The sequence below is a fragment of the Chelonia mydas genome, chromosome 6 (genome assembly GCF_015237465.2).
Source record: "Chelonia mydas isolate rCheMyd1 chromosome 6, rCheMyd1.pri.v2, whole genome shotgun sequence".
NCBI classification, from domain to species: Eukaryota; Metazoa; Chordata; order Testudines; family Cheloniidae; genus Chelonia; species Chelonia mydas.
Window position 1 is genome coordinate 110,853,024 of NC_051246.2, and position 10,174 is coordinate 110,863,197.

The 10,174-nt window shown below is 42.9% G+C and overlaps 1 long non-coding RNA gene across 1 annotated transcript; it reads left to right on the forward strand.

Moving 5' to 3' along the window:
* The first annotated feature begins 331 nt into the window (after positions 1 to 331).
* Positions 332 to 8,094, forward strand: LOC122466180. The gene is made up of 2 exons (XR_006291504.1): positions 332 to 378; positions 7,713 to 8,094. It is a non-coding gene; the product is annotated as an uncharacterized LOC122466180 (long non-coding RNA).
* Positions 8,095 to 10,174: the final 2,080 nt, after the last annotated feature.

The window sequence follows — 10,174 nt, forward strand, 5'->3', positions numbered from 1 at the left end:
TGCCTTCTAAAATTTAAAGATAAGAAAACATGCCCTATAGTGACAGACCCAGACCAGTGGGGTACAGGAGTCTGGTCGAAGGCAAATATATTGGCCACTGGATGAACAGGTTTCTGTTCCCTGAGTGACCAGAGCAGGGGCTGCACTAGAGCAATCAAGAACCTGCTAGAAACAATTAAGACAGGCAAGCTAATTAAGACACCTCGAGCCAATTAAGAACATACTAGAATCAATTATGGCAGGCAGACTAATCAGGACACCTGGTTTAAAAAGGACCTCCCCTCAGTTGTGTGTGTGTGTGTGCAAGGAGTGAGAAGGTGTGCTGTTGGATGACTGAGGAGTACAAGTGTGATCAGGCTTCAGGAGGAAGATCCTGTGGTGAGGGTAAAGAAGGTGTTGGGAGGAGGTCATGGGGAAGTAGCCTAGGGAGTTGTAGCTGTCATGCAGCTATTACAAGAGACACTGTAGACAGTTGCAATCCACAGTGCCCTGGGCTGGAACCTGGAGTAGAGGGTGGACCCAGGTTCCCCTCAACTCCCTATTGGAGACAAGAGGAGGTAACCTGGACTGTGGGTCCCACCAGAGGGGAAGGTCCCTGGCCTAGCCCCTGACCCACTAGGTGGGTCAGCAGAGACTGTGGGGATTGTTCTCCTCCCTTTCCCCTTGCTGGCCAGTGATGAGGTTAGCTGAGTGAACGGCAGGTTTGAGCCACTAGCAAAAGTGGCCAAACTGAGGGCAGCCGTGAATCTCTGAGGCAAGCAAATCCACCAATAAGCGCAGGACCCACCAAGGCAGAGGGGGAACTTTGTCACAAGTGATTGAGCTCTTTGAGTCTATCTATTTAGTGTAACAAATAGAAGGTTAAGGGGTGATTTTAATTACTATCTGTAAGTATCTGAATGGGGAACAAATATTTAAGAATGGGCTCTTCAATCTGGCAGAGAAAGATATTACATGATCCAGGGGCTGGAAGCTGAAGGTAGACAAATTCAGATGGGAAACAAGGCATAAATTTTTAATGGTGAGAGTAATTAATCATTGGAACAATTTACCAAGGGTTCTGGTGGATTCTCTATCACAGACCATTTTTAATTCAAAATTGGATTTTTTTTTCTAAAATATGCACTCTAAGAATTATTTTGAAGAAATTCTATGGCCTGTGTTAGGTCAGACTAGATGATCACAATGGTCTCTTCTGGCCTTGGAATCTATGACTCTCTGGTAACTGTTCCAGCCAGGTCAGAACTACTGCAAAGATATATCCTTTATTGTGTTGTTATAGAACTTCTGCTTGGAATGCAGCCACTTCAAAACAATGAAATATAGAGGAAGCTCAACATTGGGAGCTGAGGGTTATAAGTTTATGCATTATATAGTGGGGAAGAGAAGAGTAAAGAAAACTACAATGTTCTCAGTACCGCCTTTCAGAGTATCTTGTCAAATGTTTTATCTTTTAGACTGCAAGCTCCTCAGGGCAAGGACTATCTTTATTTGTGTTTTGTACACATCATAGTCAGAACGCTCTCATTATTGACCGTCTGGTACAATTCAAAGTTGGATATGTTTGTATTTTTTTTCTGAACTGGTGAACCCAAACATGTAGCATTTGGTGAACCTAGCCAAAAGACTAGCCGGTTGGCTTCAAACATTGGACTGCTGAGAATTGCCTTTAATCCCCTTCTTCTGTTGTTGTATCTCTGCTGGTTGGCCTTTAAGTTGGGAATGGGGGGCTGTTTTTAAACTGAGCTTAGTTTATGTAAGCAGAGTCAGGATGAGCTCCACCCTGACATCTGGTGGTGAGTTGTGGAAAAGAACTTCAGGGGCTGATCTCATTTGCATAGGCACACCCACCCCACCTAGCATGAGCCCATACCTGCCCAAATGGTCACTTTGGCTGCTGTGGGATCTCCAGTTTCTCTGTTATTGGGGCAGGAAGAATAAATTGTTATGCTGATTATGTGAATCAAGGACAGTGGAACTGTACTTGGCCTTTTGTTATGATGGAGGGACTCGCCATCAACAAAGTAGCACTCGCTAGGCAAGGGACATGGGTTCCAAAATTCAGTGGGGTATGGGCCCCACATGCTAATTACACTGCCTCCTCTCTCCACTGTGGAATATCAGAGCTCATTTTGATTCCATTAGGAGTCTAGTTACAGGCTGCTGAGCTGAATTCACTTTGGGCCAATGATGCACCAGCATTGAGGCTCCCCCACTAAAAGCTGAAATCACAAAAGAGCTAAACTTACTAAGAGCTGAAATCACTGAGTATTGTTAAGTAGGGGGGGCCTGAAGATATATTGTAGAGCAGTTTGTGGGACGGCTGGCAGAGCAGAGCAGTTCACAGGATGGCTGGAGCAGCTCATGGGACAGCTGGCAGGGCAGAGCAGTTAGAGCAGCTCATGGGGGTGGCTGGCGGGGTGGCTGGCAGAGTGGAGCAATTTGTGGGACAGCTGGTGGAGCAGTGCGGAGTCCCATGGAAAGCTGGGGCAATTGGCTTTGGACCATGTAAGGTGCCCCTTAACCCCCCCCCCCCAATCTCCACCCAGGTTGGGAGGTAAAACTCTGCAGATAAACTTTCAAACTCTGGTGCTGCACTGACCAGGGACAGGCGTTTGGATTGCTGGACTCAAGAATCACAGGGAAAGGATACGCCCCAATTTGCTTGGGGTGGGTTTTTTGCTCATGGGTTGTGTTATGAATCCTGTTGGTGGTGGTTCCCCAATATAATGCCACATTATGGAGCATTCTCTCTGTTATTAAAAGGCTTTTGCTACATTCAGACTCTGTGCTTGTGAGAGGGGAAGTATTGCCTCTTGGAGGCTCCCACCAGGGGTGGTATATATTTGTCCCAGGTCACTGGGTGGGGGCTCAAGCTAGTTTTGCATTGTGTTATTGGAATGGAACCCCTAGATACTGAACCTGGCCCTTGTTGCTGCCAACTCCAACTCACAGAAGGGTTACATTTAGAAGAAGGGATAGTAGAGGTGTGCCATAGAAAAGCCAATACATCACTCTAGTGCCTCACAAACATTCATTTTCTCTATTGTTCTGTTTGGGGCCTTTACATAAAAACAACATTTTACTGGCACTACACTCATACAAGGAAACACTCCCTGTCCCTTACAGTTTACAGTCTCTGTAGTGATGAATTCCTCCTCCTAACACCCCTGTGAGCTGAAGAGACACTACTAGTCCTATTTAACTTCTGTGCCTTTGTTTCACATCTGTAAAGTGACTTCAGAGTCCTTTCTGGTGGACCACAGAATTAAACCTTTTGGGAGCCAAGCAGTGGGAGATAGGAGAGCTGAGGGGAAGAGGCCCAGCAGGAGCAGATTTCTCAGTTATTAGGTAAAGAACCACTGCTGCAAGTGCTTGCAAATTGTATGCTCTCTCCATGCAGTCTTTCGGTTAGCTATTTTTAAGGTACTTTAGATGAGCTTAGGTTGATTATAAAATTCCTTTCTGAAAATTCTCTTTAATGCTGTGAAATTAGCACGTCTGACACAAAATACATGGTCAGGCTTTATATTCAGGCACCATTTAGAAACAGTATATAAAGGGTTAGTCAAAGGTTAATAAACATTTTAATAAATGGTTAATCCATTTTTTTATAGATTACTGAGTCCCACAGGGCAATAGGTTGCTTTTTATCATAACTTATAGCCATCTAGGACACCTAATACTGATGTGTTGACCTAACCACCTATAACACATACCACTTGTCTACAACAAGCTTACAACAAGAAGAGGAGTACTTGTGGCACCTTACAGACTAACACATTTATTTGAGCATAAGCTTTCGTGAGCTACAGCTCACTTCTTCGGATGCAACATCCGAAGAAGTTAGCTGTAGCTCACGAAAGCTTATGCTCAAATAAATGTTAGTCTGTATTTGCAAAAAGAAGAGGAGTACTTGTGCCACCTTAGACTAGCACAGCTGCTACTCTGAAAGCTTACAACAGCTATTGATTATTTACCTAAATTGTTGGTAAATGGAACCTTGATATAAAACTGGTGACAGGGTACATTTTGTCCTGCAGGTATGAATTAAATGATTTAATCACACCCCTCCTGAAATGTCTGTCAGTAGGTTGTGCCAAGAGGAGTGATCTGTGCTTATTAAGTAAACAATAAAGCTGCTACTTGCACTGGAAAACTCTCTCATACGCTGAGGTGACAAGTTGAACCCAGTGAGTTGCACAACACTGGGATATGCTGGGGAGGTTTCCCTCTCCTGACTGGTATAACGAGCTATTTGAGGATCAGCCTGAAAAAGTGCTTTCCTTTTCTTAATACCAGAAGCTCCCTTCCACCCTGAGGGTGGGGGAGGGATTTCAGAAGCCATCTCCCCTGAGTCATTGCACTCCAGGAGGGATTCACCCCTAGGGAAAGGCAGGTAGTGCTGGCAATGCTGCTTTCCCATAAAACAGCTGTCAGGTCATGGCTCTACAAGAGCCCCAGCAGCACAGGCTTTCCAGGGGATGCACTGAAACAGCACATTCCCTGGACACTTCCCTTCCTAAGCCAGCTGCTCCCACTCTTTGGGCTTCAATTATCGCAAGCCCAGGGCAGGGCGAGAGAACTCCTATAATCCCATTTCCAGTGGACTTTCGGCTGCTAGGCTCACGCATAGAATTTTGTCTAAGAGTTGGGAGGGTGTGAAAATTTTTATTTTCTACTTTCAGACATTAACTGTAGTCAACATATATCCCTAGTGTCTTATGCTTTCTTGCCACAAGTTCACAGAAGGGGTAGATACAATGCATCAGGGACATAGGAATCGGGCAATTTTAATTCAGAAGGTATTTCCAGAAGCAAATTATTTAGTAATCTTAATCTTTACATCCCATTCACAAAATTCAACGTGGTGCAGTTAAAAGATGCTAGACTAGACTTACGTTCTGTTTCTGGTTCTGATATTAAGCTGCTGCATGATGCTGAATAAATCACTTCTCTGTGTGTCTCTTCCAAGCCTTTGTCTGGCTTGCTTATTTGGACTGTAAATTGTTTGTGGCAGGGAATACCAATCACTATGTGTTGATGCAACACCTAGTGCTATGGGACCTTGATCTTGGTTGGAGCCTTGAATACAAATAACCATAGTAATTTGATACCATTCTGAAGGGTTGTAAAAGTCCTGCAGGATCAGAGAATCCATAGGGAAAGCGAAAGCACTGGAAGCAGAGGTATAGACAATTTAGTTGGGGAACTTCTTATCCCTCAGAAATCCTTGAGCCAAATGTATCACAGGGCTAACTTCCAATACCCTCACTCACACTGAATAGCACCTTACATCCAGAGTCACAGTCTGGGCCACATTACATAAGGGATTTTCAGGATCAGCCCCAAGAACAAAGCAGGAAAAATGGAGGGTGATGTCACTACTGGGGCATAATTAAGGTTGTTCAGGAGCTTTAAATCAACATATACTTATAAATGTTTGGGTTTCTTTTAGCAATAACCTGAACTGTGAATTTCCTCATTTTCTGATGCAATTTTAAAAATACAGTTACAATGTTTGTGTAGAGTGTGTGTTTGTGGGGTTCCTTTTGTAGGGGATGGCTTTTCTTTCTCATTCCCAAGTTACTATTATTTCCTTACAAACTTAACTCCAGTTTAGTTTTTTTAATCCAGGATTCCTTATAATAAATGTACACTCCCCAGCATGTAGGAGGAGCATATTATTTTCAAATTAAATAAATGAAATACATTTCTCTCTTAATCTTACTTTCCACTATCTCCTTACTACATTTCATTGCTTATAGTTTGGCCAAATTGCATCAGCAGTGAGAAATGCTGGGCATACGAAATAAGATATAGTTCAACTGAGACAAGATCCCAGGACATTATTTTCTGTCTGCCGATTGGCTTTTACCACAAACTCCTCCTGCCCCTTTTTCCAATCACAGTCACTCTGATGGCAGCTCACTCTTCCTGCCTTCCATACAGTATTCCCTCTCTGCTCTCCAAACAACACTTCCTCCCCCACCTTCTCAATATACCTCTTCCCCTTGCTCCTTTTTTTACACACACACACCATTTCCCCTGGTTCCACGCTATCTACCATAATAAAAACAAACATCTACAGAAATCAAATAAATGATCATTGATTTTAGAAAAGAAGAGCTGACAAGTAGCTTGTCTACCATCACCGTGATTACTTCATTGATGTGTAGATTCTCCCCCACCCTTTCTCCTCCTCATATATACACACACGCCCTTTTCCTCTTTTTTGGGGCAGGGACTGTGTCTTCCTACATGTTTGTGCAGCACAATAAGGCCCTACTTGGGGTCTTCCCAATATAAATAGTATCTTGTCTGTAGCACACATGGAAATACAAGATCATAAAAGAGGAAGAAAATGCCCACTTGGGAAGCTACCGCTTAGAAATTATTTTTACCCAGCATTTCCTTGTCTCCCTACTCCAGCTCAATAATCACTCATTTTTTTTTTACCTTATACAAACAAAATATGGCAGCTTTCATTACATTGTCTTTGTCTTATTTCTTCAATTATGTGATTAAGAACAACTCTGGAATTGTTTGCATGCCTTAAAACACACTTTGCCAGTCAGCTTGGCAATATGCAGGACCAACAGCTATATAATGCACATCAACTGAAACATTTCTGTATTTAAGTCTGATAGCAAGTAACTGCATTCCCGGAGACCTTCCCCAGCTCAGCGTGCATGCATTCACAAATGGTTGTAATATTTGCAGTAAGACTATGCTTAGATGACAAGTCTAAGAAGAGGGTTAATGTTTAAGCTGATCAGATGAACAAGGTAGTCACTGTAGTGGCTTTAGCCTACTTTTCAAGAGTACTAGACAAGCATGTGACTCGCTTGTAAGTAGAACAGTATTCGTGTATAATTCAGAAGGCATGATTTTCAAGAAATTTCAAACAAATCCAAATAAAAGCCATTAGGGTATTTTCAGGATTTGTTGATAGATTTTCAAGAACGCTTTCTTCTGCTGTACGTCAAGGAATTTTTGTTGCTCTCTGTTATTTACAAAGTGAGGGACTAGAGAGACAAATATTATTTGATTACATTCATTCTTTTCTACACTTTAAATGCCTTCATATACTTTAACTAATATCTTGTTCTTGATATTGTTGGCTTATTAAACATTGTTGTTAATGGCAAGGTGAGGAGATAAAGGACTTGGTCCAACAAGCCATCCATGGCTCTGACTCCAATGAGCTTTGAATCAGGCCCAAGGTGTGAGGAATTCCATTAAAGTCAATCGGAGTTCCACAAATAGACTAGATGGGCTATTCAGCCTGCTTCTATCCTTTTAATTTTCTATGACAACACAATATTGCTGTTCACATTGGGTGAAATCCTGCCCCCCACAACAATCAATGTCAAACTCCCATTGACTTCAATGCGGGCTAGGATTTCACCCATGAGAATTTAATCTGATATTGCATAAAAGTTAACTGGACTTGCTTTGTATTAAGATCCAGAATGGCATTACCTCCAAGAGTCACTGAATGCAGGTCCCCTAAAAAAAAAAAAAAAAAAAAAAGTATCAAAAGAAAGAGGTAGTGATTGACAAATGTTGAATTTACCAGCTCAAATGCATAAGCAATCATTTCCAATTTTTCACATATCTGATGCAATTTCATTAGCAGTTGCAACATAATTCTAAATTACTAACAGGGCATCTGTCATTTCTTTTCTTCTTCCCATTTCCCCCCTTAGGATGCAGCTGCAAATCACTCAGAACTCATTCATCAACTTCCTTGGATGAAACTTCTATTTCATAAAATGAACATTTGTGCTTTGAGACGCCCTCAGTAAACCTTCAACCATTTTCCATAATTGGGGCTTTCCTTACTACAGGTCACTAGTCTGAAAGCATGTTTTAGCCCTTGAAAAGCACTTGTTCTCTCTTTCTAAAATATGCTTTTGTCAATCTGCACTGAAGTGGAAACTATACATTTGTAAATGAAGAAAAGAACGGGGCTTTATTATTTAAAACAGCAAAGGTAAATCTAATTGCCTCAATCCTAACATCTTACTGTTGTTGTTTTTTTAAAGAAATCTTTATGCCAAAAACAGCAATAAAATAGACCAATTCCCAGTTTCCTATGTTACAGCCAACAAACTGATTACATTAGTGGATAACATCAGCTCTTTGGAATTAGGCTGCTAGCTGAGGTAAAGGTTTTATTATAGCCGTATTGAGTTCACACCATTATGGTAAGCATTTCTATTATAATAGCCTCTTCTGCTCTTTTTTTCTCAAAGGGTTACAGTGTGCACATAAAAATTAACTTCATGCTGAAACACTGATGACATGATGCCAGCCCCGGGTCCAGGGTTGTGGGGTTTTTTAGCACATTTGAGACAAATAGCTTTGGCTGTTCTAAAAAAAATCACGCCGGATTCTGCATTCTCTGCATACTCAGAACTTCCTGTGCATATGCAAGGAACACAGGACTCAGTCCTATGAGTTTAAAAATAAATGTATATTTAAAAATTGTCTTTAGCTTGTATAAATTAAAAATTGGCTTTGAATTCAGAATTAAAATGTGTTTAATAATATCTAACTATTAGGGTACAATTGCTTTTGGAATTATATCCACAACATAATCAAAATGGGCACGTGTCCACCATTTGCAAAGGTAACACATTCTGCAATTGACATAGCATGTTTCTTAAGCATTGCAGTACTCACATTACATAGCATAAATGTCTAAAAAGAGATCCACACAAAGACTTGGGTTAGAATTTGAACAGAAGCAGAAGAATATGTGAATGCTCAACATGAAGGTTTTTGCACCACGCTCTATCTGGGCCTTGCCACAGACTCCATGGAAACCATAAACAGTTAACAGGCCTGTTTGGTAACCATGACTGACCAGAAATACATCACACTTATGCTCTATATTTTTCACTGGCACTATGTCTGATTCCAGGTCCTTTGCAAAAGTCTTGTTTCCTTTTTCTAAATTATTTCCCTATTGAACAAGGGCCAAGCTACCTCAATCACCACCTCTTCCTCTGAACTCCACTATAGTAGCTCAACCAGGACTGATGATCTCAAGGGTGAAACTGTACAGTGCTAAGCACAGAGCATTAGCCGTGGAGGGCCCTGAATTGTAGAATACACTGCCACTAGAGGTCAGTAAGAGCCAGAGTCTTGCAATTTGCCAGGCCTGGCTGGAACAAAATTCATCCGACTAAGGTCTTTCATGCAGCTACAGAGACCAGCACAACAGCCTGGCAAGATTTCCTTCCCCCTACTCTCCCTGAAAGACAACCACAAAGAATATCATCAATTCAGAAGGCAGCTTAGAATGGAGAATGGTTCATATTTAGACACATATAAATGTGACCCTTAATTTTGCATATGGCGCCTAAATCCTTACAGTAAAGTACAAATTTAAAAATGCACATACAGAGTAGAGTTACGCACATTGTACTCAGTATCCAGGCAGGGTTCCAGCTCTGTTTGTGCCCTAGATAGAGAAATGATCTTTTCTGTCAAGGGGCATCCATGCTTCCTGTCAAGCTCTAGCATGCCCAGCTAAATCGCCTCTGTGCTCACTAGGCCCCATAAGGAGGCAGACGTCCACCCCAAGCCCTGCAGGGCCAGGACACACACTGCCCTTTCATGAAAGCCGCACCTTGCTTTTGCCATCCCTCACCAAATAGCCACTCTGGGCAATCATCTATTTAACAAGTAAAGCTCATACAGCCCTGGGAGAGTGAGGTGGATTCTGCCTGGGCTCACCCCTCTTCAACGGCACTGTCAGCTCAAGCGCCATCATGGCAGAGTGATGGTGCAGAATCCAGAAAGAACCGAGCTTGACTTTCAGATCCCTGGGAGTGGGGGGGAGCTGGCCGGCCGGCTGGCAGGGGGAAGAAATCAAAACGCCTCATGACTTCCGAAAGGAGCAGCCTGGCTCTGGCAAGCACCGACTCACAGTCCCCCTGGAACACCAGCGGGCCTGCGGTCTCCAGAGTCCCCGAGCGGCAGCAAACTGCTCTTACGTTGGGCGGCAAAAGCAGGGGCGAGCAGGTGCGCTCCCGGGGCAGCTTGGCCGAGTCAATGCCCCTGCGCTGTTCTAAAAGGGGGTGCACTGGGGCCAGTGTAACACGCTGCTGGGAGCCGGGGGGCCCGTGTCTCCGGCCTCCAGCCCGCCGCGGAGCAGAGC